The sequence below is a fragment of the Candoia aspera genome, chromosome 3, assembly GCF_035149785.1.
Source record: "Candoia aspera isolate rCanAsp1 chromosome 3, rCanAsp1.hap2, whole genome shotgun sequence".
Classification (NCBI taxonomy): domain Eukaryota; kingdom Metazoa; phylum Chordata; class Lepidosauria; order Squamata; family Boidae; genus Candoia; species Candoia aspera.
Window position 1 is genome coordinate 71513020 of NC_086155.1, and position 27112 is coordinate 71540131.

Sequence of the window (27112 nt, forward strand, 5' to 3'; positions counted from 1 at the left end):
TAATTTCAATTTCACCTGAAAATGTTGCAAATGCTCTGTTATGAACATTTTATTTATTTACTTATTTCTCACATTTCTGCACCGCCCATCTTGCAAGCAACTCTGGGTGGTTTACAATTCAATTAAAATAACAAGAGATTAAAATCATAAAAACAAGTACATTATAAAAATATAAATATAAAATATAGAAAATATTTAAAATTTATATAAAATATAAATTCCTCGGGGCCACATCACAGTGCACATAATTTTAAATTTGAATAGGACATTTTAAAACATTATGGAATAGGTGGAAATATTGTCTTAAAGTTAGGGTCCCCCTCAGCTGAACATGGTAGTTACTGTTAATTTTTCTAAGCTGTTCTGACTTCATTAAAGTTTCTGCGCTACTTGACCTGACCGTTAACTCCTCTCTTTCCACAGTCTTGGTTCCAAACCAACCTTTGAGCTAGAGTTAATAGTCCAACAGCAATGCCCAGCTCACATTCTTTTGTAAATGAATTTTAACTAAACAATTTTCACCAAGAGTGGAATGTAAAAGACTGAAGAGAATCTTAATTTATGGCTGAGTATCTTTACTAGCAGATTAATATATAACTTATTTCTCTTAAGCACCAAAATACCAGACATATAATGGCTTAATTCAGGTAGTAATCTGTTCATCTGCCAAATCACCTATGTATTTTAAGGTGAATGTTGCTTATATCAAAAAATAATAGGCAGCTTACACTTTTAATATTTAAAAACACAATGGAAAAACCATTTTTTAAAAAAGCTAAATTACCAATAAACATAATTAATAAAGGAATTAACCATATATTACCAACAAGTATATTTAAGAACAGCATTGGTCATAGTCAAAATTGTTATACAGAAAAGTTACTTTTCTTCTTAAATGGTCTATTAATAAGTCAAGGCATGAAAAAATCTCAAAGGCAGAATGAGGCAGGTCTGTTGAAAGGCATTCCACTTTTTAATTGGCAACACAAAAAGATGCTGTCCTTTAACAGTGTGGAACACCAGGTATTAAATGTACCTGATGAGTACATACCACTGAGAGAAGATGGGTGCTGGGAGCTATCCTCTGTTTAATGGTCTGTGGGGGGGAGGTTAGTTCCATTTTTATCGCATGTGCTGCTTTGGTCCAGAAAGGTAGAATAAGATTATTACAGGCAAATCAGGAGAGTTCTTCGGCTACTTAGGTTCCAAGATTTTTAGGGAATTAAATATAAGATGTAGCACTTTGTACTGAGATAGAAATAAACGGAAAACTATTTCAGATTATTTAAAAAAAACACCCTGCTCTGCCAAATTAGCCCTAGGCAATTTTGGACCAAAATTTCAAGACACATTCAAGATCAGCATCATATAAACTGTCTTCTGAAACTCAGCCTAGTAAAGCACAAATGGACAAGACACAGTTGGCATATCAGCAGGAGCTAATGCAATGTAGCATGTTAGCATTAAAAAAAAATCAATGACAGATCAAACAGCATGTCCAGATTACAAAACTGCATTTTAAGAATAACTGCAAATCATCCAATACAGCTGATCCTCTACCCATTGCTTGGCAACCAGAAGTCCTCCGCCGACTTACAGATTCAGTTCTCACAAAACAGTACAATAATCTATGCTGCAGTCTGATTTAGTTGGATTCTGAATCCGGCCCATGGGTCACATTGTGGTTAAAGTGGAAATGTATTAGCTATAACCTGAAGGCATAGGTTGGGTTTAGTTAACTGATTTTAACCACAATCTGACATGTTATTCAAACCAGGCTAATAGCTAGCTTATGGTTGAACTGCCATTACTGTGGTCCTCCAAGAAAACAACATAATGTAAGAACAGCTAAAAAGCAAAGCCACTGCTGCAGCTTTGCTGCTTTCATTTTAATTCCCTGTGGATCCACAAAAGGTAATTCTGGAGTACAAACCAGATGGGAGTTTCATTCTTTCTTAATCATACACTTGGTGCCTGTGAACCTAACTGGGTCACCATTCATGAAGCTCTCCTACCAAAGGAAGAGGATTAACTTTATTTATTCAATGTATGTGGCTGCCCCTCTTGCAGATGCAACTCTGGGCAGCTAAGTTATTTTTCTTCTCCTCCTTTTTGACTTCTCTAAGTTTTTTCTTCCTTTCTCTTTGTAACCATATGGCTTTCTTAAAGCAGTTCAGGAAGCCTGAGAGATTCCCTGGAATCCTGTACAGGTAGTAGCACAGAAGGATAGGCAAGGAATGAAAACATAACCACCTCCCTCCATTTCAGATTTCAGGCCATTAGGAGTCTTTCCCTGTGCAAAAGAGCAAGCCTAGTTCTGACTTGTAAACTGTTTATAAGGCCCCAATGTTCTACAAATGTCTTCTAGCAAAGCTGAATGCTGAGTTTAATCAAAATATGAAGCTGCAACTTCTAATAATTCTGCTTTCTTGTTCATCAGCAGTGTTCTGGTTCAAGTTGCTCAATCACTGCCATTTGGCTCTCCCTGCAAAAGCCATATTTTTTAACTTGAATTTAAAGTACTGATTGAGACTTGTACAATCTTGGACTCTATTGACATAATACAATCCTGGTAAATTACTGGTTATTCTAGCCATTTTCTTGCAAAAACAGCCAAAGATATATGCATTAATGGCTGGTCAGTAAGCAGCAGGATTCTGTTGTTTAAGTTCTCAGCTAAACTACTGACCTTTCAAACTCTTTGTTTTTAACCTCTACTTGAAAAACAACTTGAAAAACTTCACCAATAAGCTTATTGTTTTAGGTATATTCTTCAAGTTTAATTGCTAACCAGTCTCATTCATGATCAAATAGTGTTTATACTTAGAAAGTTGCTGTTTATTGTTCTCAAGAGTTGTTGATTTTCTCGCTGAGCTCGTGATCTCTGACTAACCAAAGTTCAAGCCAAAATAACATGTAACTGGGTCCTACAATAAAGTACTTTCCTGAATCCATTCCAGAGCCATTTTCACAGACTGGTGAATTCTTCATAAATTTCTTTAAGCAATTTTCCCTGAAGCTTAGAGCCTGAAAATCCTACAGGTTATCTAGACTAGACTATGGAATGTAGACCGGCCTGGCCTTTGACAAGACCTTTAACAAACATAGCAGTGTTATTTCGAATATATTTGCCACAAATAGAAAACAATGAGACCCAGCTACACTACATCAGATGTACCTGAATAGCTCAATGGCACTGAACTAAGCCACCATTACCAAAGAAAGATGGCTTCCCATTCCCTATAGGACACTTTTCAGATCATTGCCACAGCAAACATATTTTGATGGCATGAAATTCCAAGCCCACTTTATCAGCTTGACAGAACTGATCTGCCATCTACTTTCCACATTGAACTCTAGTTAGATTTGTTTGTTCAATGTATAAACTACCTCAATCATCGAAGCAACTCTAGCCAACAGTCAGCATATTCAAAGAATAAAACAAGTAGAAAACAGTAATAAAAAACAAAAAAGCCCCAATATACAATAAACAAACAAACAAATAAATATAGGAATAACAGTTCAATATGAGTGCAGAGCCACAAAGCACCCTGTTTCAGGTGCTGCTGAAAAAGCCTGTTTTAAATATTTTCTTAAATGACAACAGGGTCAGAGTTATCCAAAGCTCAAGGAAGATACTATCCCACAGAGCAGAAACATGTCTCCAAGGTCCCACAAGAGTACATAAATTTAACAGTGGAATATGGAACATGTCTGCTCTACTAGATCTAATAAATAAGGCAGATATAACTGAAGAGAGGTGGTCCTAAAGATAACCAGGCACTGAGCTATGAAGGGCTTTACAGATGATAACCAGCACTTTGAATTTCACCTAGAAGCCAAGTGGGAACCAGTGCAGCTCCTAAAGCAGGTATTTCCCAGGTGAACTGAGATACACCTATCATTTGCACTACTACTATTACATTCTGAATCTGCTGTAGCTTCTGAGTGGTCTACAAGGTCAACCTCATGTGAACCGCATTGCAGTAGTTCAACTGCAAGGTGAATAATGTGTGAGTGACTGTAAGTAGTGTCTTCAATCAGGGTTATAGTCCACTTCCTCCAGGGCTCTCTGAAGCTGCAGCTCCACCACCTTCTCTAGAATCCTCCCTGAAATGAGAAGGTTGGAGACCTGTTGGAAATTATCCAATGCTGCTGGGTTCAGTGATGGCTCCTTGAGGAGGGGGTATATCACTGCCTCTTTCAAGACCTCATCACTTAAAGATGAATCCACCATCACTTCCCAAGCAGCTTCAACCAACCAGGAGGAGCATGAATCTAAGACACATCCTGTGCAGTTCAAAACTCACAAGCTGAGATTTCCGCTGTAACAGACAAGTCCCTGCCTCAGACAAGTCAGTAGGACCTGCCCAACCAGAGCCAAACTTGGAATGGGTCTGAGTCACTTTGTCAGATGCCTGGAATTTCCCTTAAGATGTTCCTCTTCCCTCCCCATCCAGATGTAGTTAAAGTGTAAATCTGTGAAAAGATACTTTGTTCCTCCTTTATACTGCAATCTAAATTAAAATATTTTGCAATATTCATTTTTGCAACTAAGCAAAGATATAGATGCTGCTTCAAAATGCAACCCTTCACTTAACAATTAGACTTTAAAATATCACATTTATGGGTAAGGGCATGGAATTAATGTATGTGGAGAAAGAAGGGCTCTCTCTGTGCGCAATGGAGAACATTTTGGTGGCTCTAGGCAAATGGATGCCCACTGAGGATTCACTTGGCTCCTCCCACTTTGGACTGTGCCCCGCCCTTTGTTAGTTTGAAGCCCTTAATGCACTTCCTTGGTGCCATTTTGGCTTTAGACTAAAATAGGTTCTTTTCACCCTCCTCCCATAATAAATAAAAGAAAAGCAGGATTTCTCTATGGCCTGGAGGTATACTTATGGATTCTTACAGAAACAATAGCTATGAGGCTTATTATGACAGGGCTGTCAAGAGTATACTACACTATCGTTGTTACCGGAGCCTTTAGTTCAGAGTGACTAATTAGCGGTCCAGAGCATAGATATTGTACAATCCTGTAAATAAATGAAAATATTGCAATAGATGCAATGAACCATTGACAGCAGTCTAACCAAGTGTTGCTACACCTCAAGTAGAAAATGTTCCAGAAAGCAAATCTGTGTCAATTCTACTGGATGTATTATTGCTATCTCCCGTTACTGTATTTTATTCCTACAATCTTTTAAATAGTTTTTATTAAATGTGGTGGTATTGTTCGAGATGTCAAAAACAAAAGTCTAAGAGTCCACTGGAGTTGGGGTGCCGATAAATTTAAATAAATGGCACTGTCTCATTATCTCTCTTTGCATCTTCTTCTTTGAAATGCTTTAACTTAAAGGATGAATACATACCCATCACCTTGAGGACCCAGGAACAGTTATGCAATTGTTTACAGGTTCACTTAACAGTGCAAGTGTTTATCTTAAGAATGAAGATCATTTATTCAACATAACAGGATGATTTATTCCTAGTCTAACATACACAAGTTATCAGTTTAAAGATAAATAAATAAATAAGCAAACCATACCAGGCTTACTGGACAGACTCATTTCTTTCATCCTTCCCTGTGTTTCTCAGTCACTGGCAGCCTGCAGCTTTCCACAGATGCCTGTGCAATGCCATAACTGAATTCCAAGGATGGATAAATAGTGACAGTAGCAGAATGGTATGGAAACGAGTTAAGTCTGCTCTATAGTTATCCAAACTATGTAAATGTAGCACTTTTAGTACTTATGGTACTCTAAATAGTTAGCAGTACTATAGATATGGAAATGTTGGATTTAATTATTTTCCAAAAAAAGATCAGGTAAAGAGAAAATGTTGACTAACAAATCTGATGTTGTCTTCTCCCCTCTTCCCATCCCCTTTCTCTCCTATCCTTTGCTAATAAGAAACAGTCAAATTTTCTTTTTTTTTCCTTTTTAATTACAGTATTTGCGAAAGCCATTGGGTCAATGTCCTCTTTTTAAGTGCTCTTAGGCCAACTTTACAGGGATATAGTTTGCTAAAGCTGTTTTACAACTATTTGAATACTGTTTCCACAACCACTGATATTTATTTATTTACATTTACAGGGCTTATAGGCCACTCCCATCAACCAACTCTTGAGTGGCATACAATTCCCCAAGCCCTTAATTTTGGCTTAAGAGACAGATAAGTAATCACATTTAAAAATTAAAAACATACATTATAAATAACCATATAAAAACCGGGAACGAACATTCAGAATGTAATAAAATTAATTTGTTCTCCAAAGTAAAATCACTAAATTCTGGATCAAAATCACTAGATAGAGAATGCAATTCACAGTGTAAATTCACATATCTTACTAAGTTTGTTTCAGTGGTTTATGAAATAAACCACAATAGACCAGGTGTGTACAGCATGCTAAGATGTAACAACTTATTTACAAACCACACTAGCTGGGTTAACATAAAATCAAACAACTTTCCATATGGGTTAATGTATTGGATGAACCAAACCGATCTGGGTTCAATGTAGGTACAATTTTCTGGATTTTTAGAAAACAAATTATGTACCATCTTCCTTTAATAAGAATACTGAATTATTTGTATCATATAGCTTAAATACTAGTAAGAAATGCTATACTTCTATAATCAGAGACTTCATGGTCCAGCACAGCAATGTATTGGCTGTCTGGTTATCAGCCAACACTTAAACAACCCCTAGGATTGCACATGTATGAACACTTCTGTTTTTTAAAAAAACTGTTGCCATCACCAAAGAGAGAGGCAGGTATATCGAAAGTGATTATGATCTTTTCAGTACTAGATATTATGGAATATTGTGGAATATTATTTATTTTATTCTGTTTCAGCTATCAAATTCTGTAATTCCAAAATGATGAACAAGAGTTTTCCTGTAAGACCATTTATAAACTCCCTTGACTTTGATACAGTCAACAACAGAACCCAAGCAGAAGTGTTTTTGTTTTTGTATGATTTTTATATGCAAAGCTCTGTGAAACCACAAAGTTTAATCATTCCTACAACAAACATTACAAAGGTATAATTTGTGTCTTCTGTGCTTTGAGATGAAGATAGCAACATATCTGGCACAACATGCAGTTATATTCTATACTAGTTCTCAAAACCTCTGAAAAGACAGAATTTACAGAAGTACAAGAGAAAAGTGGTTAAAAAGGGCAGAAAAAACAGCAATTAGCTTAACTTATATATGTTAATAAAACCATAGAAAGTCACCTAGATTTGAGGAAATTATGACACAGGACAAGTGATCTGTATTTAGGGGACTACCCCTGACTTAACAAGCACACAGAGGTGTCATAATAATACTGCCAGATTTTATAATTTTCTGGACAGACTAGTAGTCTTAAAATTTTGTATTTCAAGAATTTCATAGAGAATAATACAAATTCTTCTGTATTGACCCCACAAACTACTCATTTACAAACTGCCCTGGGACAATAGACCAGAAGATAAATATAGGCTAGGTTCATATACTACATTAAAGCATGGCTTTAATCATGGTTTGTTGAATACACAATACTAGCGTGGTTGACATATGAACACACCATGGTCACTTGGTTCACAGGTCATGCTAAGTCAAAAGCAAAGAAACCATATGATGGCTTATTGTCAAATATGAATCTGGTCGCATTCTTGTTTCTGCTATTGACCGGGGAACCAAGAGCTTCTGGAAAGGTACACCTATCACTTCCCAGGAAGAAAAGCAAGCAAGGGGAACAATAGCCTGCTCCCCTTTGTCATCTGAACAAGGAACTGCTGCAGGAAGCTTGCTTCCCCTTCCCTGCCAGAAAGAAGATTCTGCTTCAGTTACCAGTAACTACGGGTGTGCAGAAAAGATTGTAAGCAAATTCCGGCTTTGCCAGAAGAATAAGGTAGGTCTAGACTCCATGTGATGTGGCTTTCTTAAAAACATAACTCTATACTTTACATTAAGGTTGGCAGTCTCTTGGCAGACAGGGAAGAAACCCCCCTCCCTTTCTGGGGGGGGTATATTTTGGCTCTGAGACAACTGAAGGAGCTTTCAAGAGGAAAGATGAACCCTTTTATGTTTCAGTTGTCCTGTTTTTGCTAATCCTATAACTTACCAATTTTGATTCACCTAATATTAAAAAGCAGTCTGACACCATCAGCTAGAATTCAGGAAGTTCTGGGATGGCAAATTTTAAAAAAGGGGGGGGGAATCTGGGGGCAACACAGCCCACAGTGTATTTTTTACCCAACCTCCTCCCCTTTTTCCTTCTATTCTTTTTCTTTTGTATTGCTTTTACTTTAGTAAATACATTAAATTAATAATTATATATTAAATGAAATGAAAATTGAATAGACACTAAATCTCTTCAAAGACTGGGGAGCTGAAAGAATGGAAAGCAGAAACACAGGTCTGTCTACCCTGTAAAAGCTGTTGTAACTAATGAGTTTATGAATGTCCAAGATCACTCGTGGATCTGGTCCTTTGATTCCGGTTGCGCTAAGATATATATCTGACATTTCCAAATAAGTCATTTAAGGATACAATAATATACCTTACTGTGTGCTGAGGACAACTGGCACTCTATGAACAATTTCAATGTGTATTTTCAATATTTATGTTAATGTTTACCACTTGTCCATTACTGAAAACAATGAGGGGCAGTATCACATAGTGATTACAGTGTTTAATTGAGACTATGAATGCCTAGATTCCAGTTCTACCTGACTGCATATTTCACTGGCCTAGATACTATTTTTCACCCTAACCCTCCTCACAGGGTTGTTGGGAACACAGAATAATCCCTTGAGCTTCCTAAATGTTGTTGTTGCTGTTGCTGTTATTAATAATAATAACAGCCATTTTTCCACACTATAATTTTTCTCTAGTATCCTTCAGCCAAGACTTGAAACTAGGTCATAAAACACAAATGCCAATCTTTTCCCTTCAATTCAACATGCAATGCTCCCCCAAGCACAAATTCTGGTTTCAAATAAATGACTAGCGTGCTGGCTAGGATTCTGGGAGTTGAAGTACACACATCTTCAAGCAGGCATGGTTGATAAACATTGCTTTATAGATAGAAAAATTATTATCAAGTGTCAAAATATTTAATCCTGGCAGAAGGCTGACCTCTAGTGGACAAATGTAAGAGTAATTCAGCTCAGTTTTGGATATATAGGTAAAGGTTTTCCCTTGACGTAAAGTCCAGTCGAATCCGACTCTAAGGGGCGGTGCTCATCTCCGTTTCTAAGCCTTGGAGCCGGCGTTGTCCCTAGGGACACTTCCGGGTCATGTGGCCAGCATGACAACTCGGAACGCCGTTACCTTCCCGCCAAAGCGGTACCAATTCATCTACTCACATTTGCATGTTTTCGAACTGCTTGGTGAGCAGGAGCTGGGACGAGCAACGGGAGCTCACCCCGCCGCGCGGTTTCGAACCGCCGACCTTCCGATCGACAGCTCAGCGGTTTAACCCGCAGCGCCACCTATTTAAAATTTAAAGACAATCCATTTTGCTAGCTATAATAATGTATTACTTATTTGATAAAGTTTAAACGCCTGAAGGGTGATGACTTCTTAGACTCAGTACTGAGACCACTGACACCAAGAGAAAGTAGTCAACAAAAGTTGGGCTCAAAACAGTAAACTCTTTTGGCTGATGTTCTTGTCCAAAGCTTTGCACTTTCAAATGCTCACTTGCCAACACACAACACATCCAAGCAGAGAGAGAGAAGGAGAGAAGGTGCTAAAATTCCAGCAGAGGATCAACTTTTTAAGGCCTTCCATCCCTCAAGAATGGAAAGTTAGTTGGCCCCAGAATGTATATGACCGTTAGTCTAGAACTGGAAGTACAGTAAGCCATGACCTCTCTTTAGCAAGGCTGGTTCACCCAGAGGCTGCTTTTGGCCTTTGGCCTCCTTTTTCTGGCCTCCAGAGACTGTATAACTGAGTAATGATGTCATGTTTTTCTGTATTTTTTGTTAACATTTCTAAAGCCTCCAATAGGCTTATTGCACTAATTTTAACTGTTCAAAACCTCTCAAAGCCTCCTCTCCAGGAAAAAAAAAATAGTCCTGGCCTGCCCTCTAGTGACTTTGTCTCATCACTGCTATGTCCCTTGTAGATTTATTCATTCATTCATTCATTCATTCATTCATTCATTCAATCATTCGATTTGTATTGCCGCCCATCTCAAACCAGTGACTCTGGGCAGCTAACAACAATACAGTCATAATATAAAACAATAAAAACAGTAACAAAAATTAAATATAAATACAGCTGAGCAATCCTAAAAGTCATGGTGTTAACATAACCACGAAATGGGGCCCTTTTCACAGTCGTGGCCCCAGGCCTGGGCACAAAGCCAGATCTTCAAGGCCTTCTGGAAAGCCAACAGGGTCGGGGCCGTCCTAATATCAGGAGGGAGGATGTTCCAGGGGGCAAGTGCCACGCACACACAGTTCTTGATTCCCTAAAAATTGTTTTAAAAAAGAAACATTCCTTGGGCTGCAGAAAATTTTGCCAGTTCTACTGTATGATCTATCCAGAGTACTGACTGGAAGATCTGTCTCTGATTGCTGCAATCCTGGGTTTCTGACCCTGGAAAGCATAAGCAGTTCTTGACAGCAGTTCTATTGTCATCAGCTTAATATCGCTGTCCTTCTAGTAATCCTTCCATTGGCTCAATTTTACCAGAGCACCTAATGAAATGGTATTGCTCTTTCTCCAGCTGTGAAGAGAAAAAGAGTAAGAAGCCTACTTGTTTCCTGCAAGTCAGTTGCAAAGCAATATAAGAACTGAGAAGACCAGTAGGAAGGTTTCATCACTGATTCTATGAAAGACCTTAACCAGGATAACATTAAATACATTAATGTAAATTCAGAACTACAGTAAAATTTATAAAGAAGCGTTATCCATAACTTCCAGTTGATACCTTAAACATGATCTCTAAACAGCCAGCTTTTAATTTATTTATGCAAATATTTTATTATTACCTCAGTCCAGAGATGCTGGGCAGTTTGTGGTAACTACTAAATCAACAGATCAAAAAGCCAAGCCCAGCAAGAGAGCCCAACAAAAAAATCCCATAAATTGATCTATAAAAGATACCAACGATCTCTGAACTTGAAAATAAGGATGCCATTTTGAGAAAAAAATACCTTCAAAGAACAGGAATAGGCTTTTAAAGCACCAAGAATCAGGCAACTTAGCTTCCAATCCTTTTTCTGCCACAAACAGTGTACTTGGCCTTTGGCAAATCTGGAAAACAAAAGATATATCAGGGATTAAATGTAAGGATAATGAAAGGGAAAAAAAAGACTTTGGACAGGGAGCTATACCTTTTCTTGCAATAATACAAATGCTATAAACATTTTCTTTTTAAATATTTTTAGTTACTAATAATTTGATAGTTTAATGAAAATACTTGCTTTCTTTAAAGTGCTTATAAGCCAACAGTGGAACATAATGTTCAGTAAGCACAAAAGCAAGTGGATCACTGGCTGAGCTCACACACACTACTGTGCCATAATGCAATATTTAAATAAGAATTTTTGTGAACTCAGCCACTGTGGTTTATAAACCACAGTTTATAAATCAGCATGTACTCAATGGCATCAACCACGTATTTGTTGACACAGAAAAATGCAACCTTTGACAGTACACAGAATGTTCAACATGAATGGAAATCCTGCATTGGCTTTTTTCTACCTTCTCTTCTGGAAAAACAATAATCTTATGTTAAAATAAATAGCCTGAAAGACATAAAAACCATTGAAGAAAAGCACCATTCAAAGCTCTGGTATGAAATTATTCTGTTCAAAAGTTCTACTGTCTCTCTTACATAAGTAGATGTAAATCTCATTAAGTTAAGTTGGGGGGGGGGGGTACTGCCAGTTCAGTCAATATTCAATTTCATCTCTGGCTTTCTTTCTACTTCTGATAAAAGATCAGTTTCAAATACATTAGATAGTACTCAGATGACTGTTTTGACATTTACTACTCAAATTCTTTCATGAACATTACATTTAATCTAAATAACTTGCCAGGAAGCTAATAGTGTTGTCTATTTAAGTAAAAACAACAAATAGTTTTGTGATACCTCAAAGACAAACAATTTCTAAACACAGTTTCTCAAAGCATTAGTTTCTACAAAAATGATCCATAAAAATCTTATGTCATAGTAAATTTGAAGGTGAGGCACGGGCAAAACCAACAGGACTACTAGGAGATGCTCTCTATACTCCCTGACTGGTGGATGTGTGGAATGGGTCCTGGTTCATGTGAGTTTGACTGGCACATATTTTCCCTGATGGAAAAAGAGCATGCCCGTTAAAATGTATTTTTCCATATAAGAGCACCGGAAGCAATTCCTCCTGTCCAGAGGAAATTTTATTTATTTACCAAATTTGTCACTACCCATCTCCTCCCACCAGAGGGACTCTGGGCGGTTTACAACAAAGTAATCAATAAAACAATAAACATACAATATAATTACAATATATAAAAATACTATATATAACAATGCAGTTACAAATAGACAATAAATATAAATAAAAATAAAATCCAAATGGCAGATGACCTAACTCAGTCCTTGTGTGCGACGAGGACTCTAGAGCACTAGCCATCCCCAAACGTGACTATCCCCCTTCCTGCCCCAAGCCAGGCAGCACAGCCAAGTCTTCAGTTTCCTCTGGAAGGCCAGGAGCGATGGGGCTAGCCTCACCTCCGGGGGTAGGATGTTCCAGAGGGTGGGAGCTAATGCAGAGAAGGCCCTCCTCCTGGACCTTGCCAAATGGAATTCTTTTACTGACAGAGTCCGCAACATACCCTCTCTGCATGATCAGGTGGGATGGGTTGATGTAATGGGGAAGAGTCCAATATAGTAGGACACTTTAAGGAGGCAGGGATTAATGGATGTCATTCTGCTTCAAGAGATTACCTGGAGGGTCTCTAGATCAAGCCACTTGGCCAAATCCATTTCCTCACACTTAACACTTTATTTACATGTAACACTTTGTTGTCCCAATTCACACAGGTCAGTGAGCCAGAAAATAGTTGAATTGGAAGGTCTCTTAACGGTTATTGTCATTTTATCCAAAGTTGTGGAGTAAGGAGACAAAACAATGGGTTCAGTACAGCAAAACAAAGTAGTAGTCAATGAAACAAAAAAGCAGTAATACATTAAGGGAATATGTATTTTCTTCCTGATATTTAATACATCACACAATAGATGTTGATTTTAGTCAAATGGAAAGCACTGTACATGAACAAAGACATGGCAGCCTGATCCAAGTGAAGGTCAGATGTATATGGAAGCAGGCTTTCACATGCATATCTCTTGGGGAATGGAAAATTTGCCAATAAGTGCTGTGCCCAATCTATTCAGAGGTCTGGCTCTATAGACAATACTTCAGGAGAAGGCACAGAGGGGCTGCTGAAGAGTCCATGAAATAAACAGTTCAATGGTGCAACTGGGGCACATCAGGCAGAATTCCATGAACACAGCTGTGTTGGAGACATGTTTAATATTTAAATGAAGTACTGAGTTGTACTTAACATACCTGCAATCGTTTCACAAAAAAGAGAATTTCCTTCTGACTGCAAGATCAAATGGTCTTTAACATAAAGTACTATTTCTGATCCCTAAACCGAGCTACCTTACTTGTATCACAAAGCTTCCTGCCAGCACCAGACTCACACAACCTACCAACCACCAGGTGGAAATGAAAAAGGTGTACCATAAGCTTCAGTGTGGCCCACTCTACTGGTAAGGAGAATGTTAGCTAGTAACCTGCTTCAGATTTAATATATCCTACTACTGTCTGAGTGTTCGATCACACTCTGGCTCAAAGTATTTTCCCCAACACTGTACCTCTGTAGACAGTCAGACAACAACTCAACTAGCATGGTTTGGGATTATATGGATTATGGGAGCTATCTGAGTTTAGGAAAGATGGCACAGATGCGCTATAAAATAATGTATGTCTTTATTAGTTTTATATCCCACCTTTCATTCAGGGATAGGATTCTTAACATATGAATGATATATACAAAGCCAATGTACAATTTATACTTGTCATTTCTAATGTCTAGATTGTAATTAAATTGGTTTTCGGTCAGCTCATATGGTTTTCTTTTTAGTACTATTTAAATAACTATTAGGTGCTCTGAATTTCATATTGAGAATTTTAGCGCTAGTTTTGGATACTAAAAATGAGAAGGAGGAAGAGGAGCTGTTGCTAAATAACAAAATATGTTTCATAAGCAGGAAAATTCTTTATCAAGGATCTTAGGTTGAAACAAACCTGCCTAACATTCTAGAGAACTGAAGCAATCTTAGCTGCAAGCTAGATCAGAGATGAACAATCTGTGGCTCTCAACTCCTATTTTCTTTGCACCTTACAAAGAAACCTGACATTGAGTTGTTGAAATTTGCTGGGAAATTACTGAACAATTGTAGCCCAATTTTTCTGCCAATTTTTGGTGGGAAACAAATGAAAAAAAACAAACAAAGAAAAATTGCTATGCTAAACCTCAGACGATCATAGCATATGTAGAAATGTTTTTAAAAATCCCAGTACTCCTTCCAACAGTGAAAAAATGGGCTAAAATCCAATTCTCTTTGTTGATAACATTAATCATTACTGCCACCCACTGAGGTCACTGGACACTGATTCTTTCTTTAAGCATAGCTATCAGAGATTTAGTGCTCACATGTGGACTAAATGGAGCAGTAGAAGTCAGAGTTGTACATCTTTTTTTCCTGAGAAAAGATTTATGATTGCGTGACAACAGCCTTTCTTGAGAGTTTGAATTAGCTATTTCTGCAGTTATGATGGCACTGAATGAGGGGTATTTACGACTTGCAGCCACATCGTGTGATTGCAATTCAGGTGATTGGCAACTAGCTCACACTTACAACAGTTACAGCATCCCACAGTCATGTGATCACCATTTACAACCTTCCTTGCCGGCTTCCCACAAGCAAAGTCAATGGAGAAACCAGCAGGGAAGGTTGCAAGTTGCTCCCTTTCCTGTTGCTTTTTCTTCCGAGGAGCCCCACTACGGAGTACAGGATCCCAGGGATCTCATACTCCATAGCATGTGCCTGCCTGCAGCACCCCCTGCCTGCACTCCATAGTGCCTACACCGTCCTGCACTTGCACCAGGACACAGCCCACCCCTACATGGCCATGTTCGCAGCTTGCCGCAGCACCCCCCACAGCTGCGCTTGCGCTGGACCACAACACCCACTCCTGCCTGCCTGCACTCCTGCCGGCACTCATCCGCCTGCTGGCCTACTTCCTAGCTACCTAAGGAAAGGCTTGTCATGACCAGAACTTGCAACTTCCAACCAGCTTCCCCATTGACTTTGCTTGTTGGAAGCCAGCAAGAAGTTGTGAGGACGATGCAACTCACCTCAACAACCTATGATCCTTGTTTAACGACAGCAAGGATTGCTGTTGCTAAGCGATGCAGTCACATGACACTGCGCTTTACAACCACATCACTTAGTGACAGAAATTCTGGTCCCAACTGCTGTTGTAACTTGAAGACTACCTGTATAATAGAATGTGCTTGAACACTGTACATGATTAAAATTGTGAACAGAAAATGAGGTATTACTGTTGCACACACTTGCATATTTGCACACAAACACATACAGAAGAGTTATGCCTCACTTTCAGACAAATTATCTCAAGTTGCAGTCACATGAGGTCCTCACTTAAGGACCTGTGATCCTTGCTTAACTACTGCAACAGGGACTGCCAGGATTGCTGTCACTAAGTAATGCAGTCACATGATGTCGGGCTTTATGACTGCATCACTTAGTGATGGAAATTCAGATCCCAATTACCATCATTGATGACTACCTGTAGCTTAAAATCAACAATGAATACAGAAAATTTTCAGGACTGAAATAATTAAAACAATGAAAACTATACAAACCATGTAATTGTTAATACAAACTTCAAAGGAGAAACACAGCATTAAAATATATTTTTCAGAGTATTTCAGAAGTGGCAAATGGAGTATTAGATTCAACATAATTACATAATTCAAATTATACTGAAAATATTAATCTGAATTTGGTCTTTATTTTTACCCATAATTTGGAGCCCAAACATGAAACAGCTTCTTCATTCAGTTCAAGTTCAAAGTACTGCAGCTTTATCCATTAATGTGCATAAAACTGCACTGATATGAATGCAGGTTAACTTGTTAGACAGCAGTAGAAGCATACAACATTAATGTAGCAAAAAGCACTTGGAAGTTTTGTGAACTAAAAACAAAGTTATAGCCACAAGATTGATGTACTAGGCTGCAAAACCATGCACTCATTCAATCAATTAGAAATACAATATCAGACATAAGTCTTGTTTTAGTGTTGCAAGTCTGGTTTAGCAAGAAAAAACTAAAGATGGAAAGATGGTTAAGCTTACTAACTGACACCACATATCTTCTATATCATGGACAAAAAAATATTAAGCAACATTATATGAGCTACTGTATTTTGTTGACTACTAGTCATAGGTAAGGCTTTCCTTAATGTCTTCCAAACCTTTATGGAAGATAATTCATGCTCTACTGAAAACATAAGTTTTCATACTAACATATTTAAACATATTAACATGTATAATGAAATTATACAGCAACTGAAACTACTGAAATCAGCATAGCCAAAGCCAGAAATAAAATGTGCTCAAAAAAGTGAAATGTTCTCGTGTTGCTGGAAAGGAATAGAGATAAACATGAAGTTTAAAAAGGATGGTATGTATTTTATGTGGAGTTTAGCTGATTTTACAAATTTAAAAGACTTTCCAATTTATAAACCTCATAAAAAAAAAACTAAGCAAAGCAGCTGTAGCTGTATTTCTCTTCATTTCCAACTCCTTTGCAGCAGCCTGTTGCCATTAGCATGCAGGGTTTTTTTTTGAAATGTAAGCATATTTTTTTTTAAAAAAACAGAATCACCAAAGCTGAGGAATGTGTTTCTTCACATTGCAACTGCAGGTACCACCAAAGTTTAATCCATATTTCAAGCATAGTCTTCAGATGATAAAATTATGTACAGATATTTTATTGGAAAATAAAGGCAAACAGCTTGATATCTTAAAATTTAAATACAGTACCTTACAAACCTAACCTGGGTATTAGAATAGATTTAAAACCCTGCTTAGTCATAAAAGGCAACAACTATCCCACTCAAATTTCTGTCTCTCTCCAACATCATACACCTGGTTGCTGTGAATTAATGTGCAATAACCGCAAATGTGTCATTCCTGGATGAAGTGAAAAATGTAGATGGGTCAAATAAATTAAAGGCTCTAGATGGAGTTATCTTCAAGTTGTTGATTTCAATATAATACAAATAAGCATTTTATTACCTGAAATGTTATTGTTCTAGCAATAAAACCAAAATGTTGGTGATACTCCTATGCTAAATGCAGCAGTTAGTTTGCCACTAACATGTCTAGACAACAATCTAGCCTTCTCCAATCTGGTATCATCCAGATGTGTTGAAGATGCGCCTTGTGCTGTAGTGGTTAAAGTGTTGGGTTAGGAGTTGGGAACCAAGGTTCTAGTCCATTCTCAGCTACATAAACTCCCTGGATGGCCTTAGGCCAGTCCCTCTCTCTCTGCCCAACTTTCCACAAAAGGTTACTGTTGTGGAGAAGAATAGGAGGAGGGAGCTCTATGTGCATTGCCTTGAGTTCCCAAGCAAAAGATGGGATATACATCTCGTAAGTGCTAACTTGAAAATACATGATTTTACACTAATGAATGGCCAGCTTGAATTTTAACCATTCCATGGGAGTTCCTTCTCTCTATACAAATTTATTTGTAAAAAGATCCTTTTTACAAGGGTCTGCCAAACTGCCTAATTCCAGCTGTGACCCTGCACGTGAAAATTTACCAAAATTAAATATAGAAGTCTGACTCTTCTATGAATTCAGGCTTAGATTTAACAATCATGTACAGTGTAGTGTCAACAAGCACTCCTAAATCAGAGTCAGGAACTCTTACTGTTCCCAAGAGGGCACATTAAAAAAAATGGTATTTCAAAGACTGTGATGGGCATGTGCTGATAATGATACTAGTGGGGTGGAGTCAGCTTTCCAGCCTTTTGCAAGGAGGATGGCTATATTGTTTTTAAGGAAAAATTGAAGAAACCTTTTTGTTTTCAGATTCAAAATATCAAAACTGAACAGACTATTCCTCTGCATCATAGTTGCAGTTGTTACTAATTTGTTGTGTAAAATCCAAATTTTTACTCTCAAGCCACTGTGCCTATTATTGAAAAATCCAGTATTACCTACAGAGAAAAATGCAGATCATTTCCAGCCACTTTGAAAGATAGCGTATCAGTTGGAGGTACATGTAAGAAAGGAAGGAGCATTTAATTCTTAACAATAAAGCTAACACTTTACTGTAACCCTAATTATATTTGATGGGCAGGGGGTAGCTTTTCCTACTGTTAACATAAATGAAGAGGTATGTATTCAGCACTAGCAAGCAATTACTGCATAAACACTAAAAGTAGGGGTTCTTAGGCAATCAAGAATGTGGCAATGGGCTACTGCTACTGGTCTATTACCCACTCTCAAACCATTCTGTAAATATTGTATGGACAAATCGAATCATTGTTGAGTAACAATGCAATTGTAGTCAGCTGTTTTATCATTTGGAGCAGAATATCTTTATAAATCCTGCTGTTCGTCTGCTCCTTCCCTACTGCATCCCTAAGAAACAGCTTATTATTGAAATTCCCAGTCTGAAATATACTTTCCTAAAGAGCCCGTTTTCTCCAAAGCTTTGTACTGAGTCAGAGCATTGATCCTTCTAGCTTTGTCTTGTGCACCTCAATTCCTAGTAGTTCTTCCCAGTAGTTCTGACCAGAGATTTATTTTTAAAAATGTATTTTAAAAAAATCAGATGCACCAAGGACTGTATTTCTTCTTAACTATTAGGCCCACAGTTTAGAATCTAACATGCCCCTTAATGATCAGATTGTGGCAGAAGCTGAGATGTTTTGTACTAATTTACTAATTGTACCTCTTCTTGAGAAGATAGACCCATTATTAGTTATACCACAGTGATAGAGCATGAAGAATAGGTGCTTTTGAAGAATTTTCAAACAAACAACTGTACATAGTACAGAGCATATGACATTGTTCAATCATCACCAGAAGCCAATTTTCTGGGGCTAGTTTCAGATTGGTTACATCCTCCTTTCATGAAGTTACTGGTTTGTGGATCACGGTATTGTCATGAGCACAGTGACTTCATCAAAGTATCTCCACAGCTGGTTTAAACAACTGAATCCACTGGCTGCATTCATGCATCTCGCCAAGCGAAAATGCAACTTGTTTTCCTTTAGTGTGCTGTATGAACCCAGGTACTTCTGGTTTATTCAAACCATAACTTAGCACAATGTACAAATCAGGTCAATGTGTGCTCAGTAAAATTTATACAGCCATCTGGAGAGAAGTCTTAACTGGAGTGTTACAGGCTTCAGTCCTAGGTTGTATGTTTTTAAACGCTTGCTATGAGATGTTTATTAACATATTTAGATGAGGTGAAACTGAAAGGGTAGCTACCACCACAGAAGGTCAATATTCAGACAGTTTTGTTAAACCAGAACACTGAACTAAAACTAACGTTATGAATATCAACGAAGTGTGAAATCCTGAATTTAGGGTGAAAAAAAGAGGCTTAGATGTCTTGTTCAATCACAAGCTGAATCTAAGCTAGCAGTGTGATGCATCTCATAAAAAAGCTAATGCTGAAAGGACAGGGACTTGTTCAAACATGGCACCTCAAAAGCCCTCCAAGAATCCTGTTTTACTTCATTGCGGTGTACCTCCTTTCAATTATCAATAATCCTTGAATGTTTTGTTGAGTTTTTGTTTAAATACAAAGCGGTTGCATATGACCCACTCTTTTTTTTTTTTGCTTCTATTGCCTTGCCAGTGTGTTATCTTATTGTTAGCCACCTTGAGGATCTTTAACTGAAAGGTGTGAACAATATATTCTAAAATAATAAAATAATAAAACTCCATAAGAAACAAGTGCACCACTTGTGGTACAGGCCCTGATGCAGGAACAAAGATACTTTCACTTTCTATTATGTTTTTTCCTATCATTCTTCAGACACTAGAAAAACACTGGCCAAATGTTGCACAATCAGGTATTTTATTCATCTAGGATAAATAAAATCTATGCCTGAGCAAAAAGTGCCTGACTCCTTTTGCAGGACAGACCAGATGCTCAGGAAACAGCCTGCCTATCCAAAGCAAAATTCTGGTTCCAGAACGTAACACCATACGGCAAATCCTCCAATCTTGCTTCGAGGATTTCAGTTACGGTACTAAACCGATGGGTTTAGTACTTCAGTGGTATGCGTTTCTTTATTCTTGAAAAAAATCTGCACTGGTTGTCAATAGGCTTCTGAGACAAATTAAAGTAAGGTAAAGGTAAAGGTTTCCCTTGACATTAAGTCCAGTCATGTCCGACTCTAAGGGGCGGTGCTCATCTCCGTTTCAAAGCCGAAGAGCCGGCGTTTGTCCGTAGACACTTCCGTGGTCATGTGGCCGGCATGACTACACGGAACGCCATTACCTGCCCGCCGAAGCGGTACCTATTAATCTACTCACATTTGCATGTTTTCGAACTGCTAGGTTGGCAGGAGCTGGGACTAGCAATGGGAGCTCACCCCGTCATGCAGATTCGAACCGCCGACCTTCCAATCGGCAACCTCAGCAGCTCAGCAGTTTAACCCACAGAGCCACAGCATCCCATCCCAATTATCAATTTACCAATTAAAGTACTATCACCTTTAAAGCCTTTTACAGTGCAGCACCAGGATATATCAAGTATCTTGTCAAAATCAAACCTGCCCATCCAGTCTGGCCATTTAGAGTAGGTCTGTGGAAGTCCTCTCTCCTTGTGAGGGTCATGGAGCATGGGCCAGGTGACAGTGGTGACCCCCATTTTATGGAACACTATGTCCCCAGAGGTATGGATGGCCCCTATTCAACAGATATTTCAAAAACAGGTCCAAGAAGCACTGTTCCAGCAGACATTTAGCATTTAGGTTAAGTGAATGGCACCCTTGATATAGCAGCTTCCTTTTTTTTTTAAGTTTATTTTTATCTGTTTTTAATATCTTTTTTTTTTATTGTGCCCCACCAAGAGTGTCAGAATTGAGGTTGGTTATAAACACTGTTAAAAAAACAAACAAATGAATAGTGACTTGGGTCCAGCCACTACAATATGGCCAGGGCTTTTTTGTCTGCCCCTTCCTATGCAGCCAACAGCCCAGAACCACTCTAGAGCAACTGTATGGACAGATTTAGCTCATGAGTACAAAAGCTGTCTCCACTGCATAACTACCAAGTACCTTTAGATGACTGGATTTCTTATGTTCCCCATGCTAGGGTGCAATGCTTATTCAAAGTCCAACATGGCCCACCATATTGCTTTTTATTATAACTGTTTGCTCAAACACTCGTACTACATTCTCCAAGTTCCTAATAATCCTTTGTGGTCATAATTTCACAGAGACCTGCCCCCCCATCCTTCCTCACTCTCTTTCTAGGCCCCATATACAACACAATTAGTGTCCAAGAGACTATAAGCTTGCCCCCTTCCCATATTCAAAAAGTTGTAATTGGGTTTGATTGAAGAGTCACTCTAATTTGAAGATGGATCTATTGATCCCTGCTTCCTCTGTTCCTTCCTCAGCCAGGTATTTGACACAAGCACGTGTCAATACCATTTCTAATAAACCAATCCCTTTTTGGTACATTTTCAAGCACGTGGTAGATTAAACTAGTTCAGCCTACATTAGGTGAATAATATCCATCCTGAATTATTCCAATTCACCCCCAATGTAGGTTTCACTCTGAGTTTGTTGAGAAGACAGCCCAATAAATACTTTTGGCTGAAATATGTTGAGTATCCCTTGAGTTGGGTATTTTTTTTAAAGCTAATTAATATCAGGTAGGTTAGTACCTTCTCACCCAAGCTTCTGTTGCTCCAAAAAGTTCTTGACTGAATTTTCTCTCCCCCAGATGGTTGTGGGCCATTTCCACATTCCACATTATCTGTTGTCAGTCAGGTTTCCTTTCTTACTCAGTCCTGTTTACCTCCGTATCCATCCGTCCGCCATCTACCTCTTTGTCCCCAGCAGTGTCTCCCACACACACATGTACACAAGGATTGCTAAAGAGCATTCAGTGGAAAGATAAAAAAGAGTATATTACTAGGAGTTAGCAGCATTTTCTGTGTCTGAGTTTTTCTCCTCTGGAGAAAGAAGAGAGAAAATGCTATTACTGGCTTATTCTGAAACAGGAACAGCTGAGCATAACTTTGCCCCTCTTTTTAAAAAAAGGAGAAAGCAAGCAGAATGCAAAGCATTTGTCCAGTGTATAGCATAATCTGGCTCTTGCAGATCCCCAATATTTTCAGGTCTGCAAACGACTTGACTGTTGTAGGAATCTTATAATCCAAGGTCATTTATCTCATGTACCTGAAGTAGAAAAACAAAACCCTTACTCGATCATCTACTGCAGACTTTGATCCTAAGAAACTCATTGATAAGTGCAGTTTCTATGTTGCAGAGGCTGCGAAATACATGGAAGGATGCAAATACTAAATGCTTTAGCAATAACTTGTACTTGAAGCATTATATTTTGTATTAGTTTGTATAGCATAATTTATTCATTTCTTGTTCAGCTGTGTAGGAACCTTCCAAGCCTGAAAAACACTTCTTGCATGTGGTAATTTATCTTTATACAATACAGCAAACTGATACAGTTCCTTTGAGACACTGGCCTGGTTCACATAATAGCCATAAACTCATTGATTGTTTGACTTTGGCACTTAGCATGTTATATGAATGTAGTCACTGTGGTTTAGAAATCATGGTTTATACTTTAGTATGTAATTTAGTTCATAATTTACTATAATTCAGTAAATCACGATGGAACAAACTGTAGGAAGTGCAAGGCATAAACCCTGTTAGTATGTGCCAGTAGGGCTCAACACCTGACTACTGTATTACAAACTCTGTCTGCTGGTGAAGCTATAAATGCCGAAGCCAACCAAAGCTGAATTGTGAAATATATTCCATCTCCACAATAATGCAAAATAATCAAAATTATGCATGTCCTGAAGCTGTAATACAAGCCTTATCTAACTACTACAGAATTAAAATAATCCATTTTCAAATCATGAGATAAAATTGAACTACTGAGTACCAATTTCTCACAATTCTTCCAATCTTAACTCACCACCAAGGACTAAAACCAAGAGAAAAACAACTTCTGGTATTCAAATTGTCATTCATATCATTTTATTTGTGTGTGTGTTTGTGTGTGTGTGTCAAAGGAGCTGAACTTGACTCCTGATAATTTCATGGACCCATCCATTTAGTTTTCTTTGCAACAATACGGAAGTGATTTACCCCTAGGATGATTTTTTTTTAAAAACTTCTTAGTTTATCCTATAACTCTGGGATTCCCTGGAGCCAGTGCCAAGTCAAGAGTATATAGAGCCCCTAGACCACATGGACTGATGGTGCCACCTTGCACTGATACAAAGAATTGCAATTTTAGAATGATTTGGAAGCCCCCAAGCTTTGGTGTCCTAGGCCAGTGCCCACTTGGCCTTAGCTTTAAGTTGGCCTTGCCTAGAGGACTCCTATCCAAGAACTAACCAGCCCTGCAATAAGTCAAATAAAAATGGATATGTGCAAATGCGAAAACTGTCAAAATGTTTAACATTTACAATAATTTTTAAAATGGAAATTAAATAAATAAGTGTAGCTTAGTCCCTAAAATATGCCACACTCTAAATCTCTAAGGAACTAGTTGACACTGTAAAATATTTTAGGCAAATATGCTATGGAACCTTTGGAAGTAGTTCCATAAAATCTAAGCCAAATGCAAAATCTGTAACAGAAAACAATGCTAACTTCAATTCATCATAATGACATTATGCGAAGCTACTAAAGAAGTTAACAAAAAATATACAAGTTGAAGATAAAGCTTTCTTAGAGCAAATATTTTCATGTCACCTAAAAACAGTTATAATGTACTGACAGTTATAATCATATAAAGCAAATGTAAGGGAGGGATTCTAGCTTAAAAGAAATTTAAATAGTGCTTGTCTTGAACAGCTATTAAATAGAAGACACTGCTTAATCCAACTCTGTTGGATTTCACTATGCAGTAAGTCTTGTGTTTCATTTCCGTAACAAACAAAACCAACTTTAAGCATGACGGAACACGTTCAACAGCTCCCTAATGTTCTGCTGTCCCATTTTCTTGTGACTAGCTTCCCAACATCAGGCCTCCACAAATCCACTTGCCAAGGGTCAGGACAAAAAAGAAATCCTTCCATTCTGAACTTGGAAATGTGAAGAGGAGACCTTCACACTGTGCTGAACTTGTAGTAGACTGGGAATATAAAGATCCCCTCCAGAAAAGAGGAGAAGTATGTTATGAACTTGAAATTTCAACTGTCTTGAACTTTGGAACAGATAGAAACTCACCATCTGTGAAAGATGAACACTAAGTGAGATATGAGAGGCCTACTTCCTCTCTCAATTTCTCGGGCACATGCAGAGCACTATGAGAAGGATCAGTGACAACAATCACTTATAGCAGTCTAGAAAGCCAAGACTGTGGATTCCTGCCAATCATACTGTTACCTTGGGGGGGAAATGCAATTATTATTCTGCAGACATTTCACTAGCAATGGTGAAAGTTAGAGCGTATTACTGTTCTGCAGCGTATACTCCATAGTCATACAACATTCAGATTGGAACAATTACTTCCTTTTTTCCTCCTCTTACAATATCCTCAGTACTGGGTGGAGTCTTATTAGGCTCGCTTTCACAAATTATAGGGATTTTTTAAACAGAAAATGCAAGCAGCTTATCGAAAAGCAGACAGTGGAAGGCCTCTTGATAACAATTTTCTCCTGCCTCTCCTCTTCATGCTTCTGTACAAAAGAATTCGTTCTTTCCATTGACAAATTCTGCCATTTTGAAAAAGATTCCAAGAGCAGAAATAGAAGACTTGAGTGTTTTTACCAAAATACAGAATAAAAATTATGTTTGTGGCACCCAGAACATCCCTGAAACACCGCCACCAGAAAAAAGCGAGTATACCATTACAAGCTAGAACCATCTTCAGCTACCATGCAGACAGTTGACTTTCTGTACAAGTACAACTACAAAGATCTATAGTAAATCCAGCAACTGAGTGAATATGGACTCATTAGAATGACTTAGGTATGACATTTTGGTGATGAGGAAATAGCATCCACACTGCACTGGATACACAGTACAAAGTAAGCAGCCCCCATCTACAAAATACTGCAACCAGTGTACTAAACAGAACAAAGATGGGTCATCTCATCAAGCAAAAACCAATCTACCATATACTGATTTTCCCAATCTGGTGTCCTGATAGCTCAGGATGATGGGAGTCAACATCAAGGAAGTCTGGATAATACCTGGTTGGGAGTAATTAGGAACAGATAAAGGAAGCTTTCTTTCTTGCTGGCCTTGTCTGCTTAAGGCAGTGTTTCTCAACCTTGAGTGGACTTCAACTCCCAGAATTCCCTCAGCCAGCATGCTGACTGAGGGAATTCTGGGAGTTGAAGTCTACCCATTTTAAAGTTCTTGAGGTTGAAAAACTCTGGCTTACCGTATTCATACCATGCCTCTTTTTTTACTGAGGGAGGACAAAAGAACTTTCAAAATTCAAGCCCAAATCAATGTAAGTTCTAAAGACTGTGATCGTCTTTGATGAAAGTGGGCTGGAAGCGCCATACATTCTCACCGGCAAATCAAAGGCAGTACATGTACACAGACCACTAAACACCTGGGCCAGAGCAATGTCTAGTTTCTCTACACTATCCTCTGTGTTTCTGAAATAAGGGCCAATCCAGCAGCCCAGGGAACCGCGGGGGGGGGGGGGGGCACCTTACACCACCTTTCCTGAACGGATCTGGGGGCAGCCAGTAACTCACTGGGCTTGAGAAGGAGGCTACGGAAATCAATCGAGCGTAGTTTCCTAAACAACTATAAGCCGAGACAACTAAATGACAGGCTGAGGCTCAGTGAAACCAGTTAGGGAGGAAAAAGGCAGGCAGGGCTCATTGCCTCAGAACCTGGAGCTGCTTTCCTGCCCAGGCCTTGCTCTTCGGCTTCGCAACAGCGTCTGTCTGGCCACCCCGAGGCGGAGACAGCTCTCGCTACCCTGGACATACAACGACGCCGGTTCTCTAATGTTTCCTCCGGGCGTCTCCTCGCTAATCCGGATAACTAACAGCTTTCGGGGGAGGGGGGAGAGGAGGGCGCCCGACCCAGGCTTCCCCACCCTCGCAAGTGCAGCCGGTACCGAGGGACAGCCAGGCGACCCAGCGCCAAAGGGGAGCCGGGAAGAGTGGCCTAGCGGCCCGAGCGCCGTTCCCGCGCCGCAGCCACGCCTCGCTCAGCGCCCCGCAGCGGCGGGAAAGAGCGCGGCGGACCCCGGTGCCCAGCGCCGCCGCCTGAACCACGCCGCCAGCGAGGGAGGAAGGGCAGCAGCGGGCAGAGCCGAGGGGCAGTCCTTACCCGCCAGCTGTCGCCGCAATGGCGAGAGGCGGAGACAACCCGGGGCAAGGAAGGAGGAAGAACGGCGCTGCCTCCCGAGGAGACCCTCCCGTTCCCCCAAGCCAGCCCGCCGTCCTGCTCTTGCGCGCCACAGCTTACCGTCCGCGGGTGCTTTCCTCGGCGCCCCCAACCCGCTTGGCCAGCGCGCCTCCGCCCTCGCAACTCGGGACTCCTCCGTCTCTATGGGCGACCGGAGCTGGCCGACCTCTCACCCGCTCCTCCTCCTCTCCTCCTCCCGCGGCTGGCTCCGCCTGGCCCCGGGCGGGGAAGGCGACGAGGCTTCCTGGACCGCTGCTGAGCTCCCTTCGCCCGCTCGCCCGGCGGCGCCCTGCCAACGCCGTGGGAGGCTTCCTTGTCGCTTCCCCGCGTCCGGCAGGCTGGCTCCGCGGACGGTGGCGGCTGATCCCCGGGTTGGGCTGGCGGGGTGAGCACAGC

General features: G+C 39.4%; 1 protein-coding gene across 3 annotated transcripts in view; it reads right to left on the reverse strand.

Annotated features, from left to right (window-relative positions):
* GNG12 (G protein subunit gamma 12) overlaps nucleotides 1–26906 on the reverse strand; it is a 44732-nt gene extending 17826 nt beyond the window's left edge. The window contains exons 1-2 of one of the 3 annotated variants that reach the window (XM_063298094.1): nucleotides 26777–26880; nucleotides 11163–11262 (exon numbers count right to left, since the gene is read on the reverse strand). The gene's annotated coding sequence lies outside the window, so the exon portion shown is untranslated. Of the gene's footprint in view, nucleotides 1–11162; nucleotides 11263–26638; nucleotides 26711–26776 lie in introns of those variants that run through there. The other 2 variants (XM_063298093.1, XM_063298095.1) reach the window with 2 other exon arrangements.
* Between the last annotated feature and the right edge of the window lie 206 nt (nucleotides 26907–27112).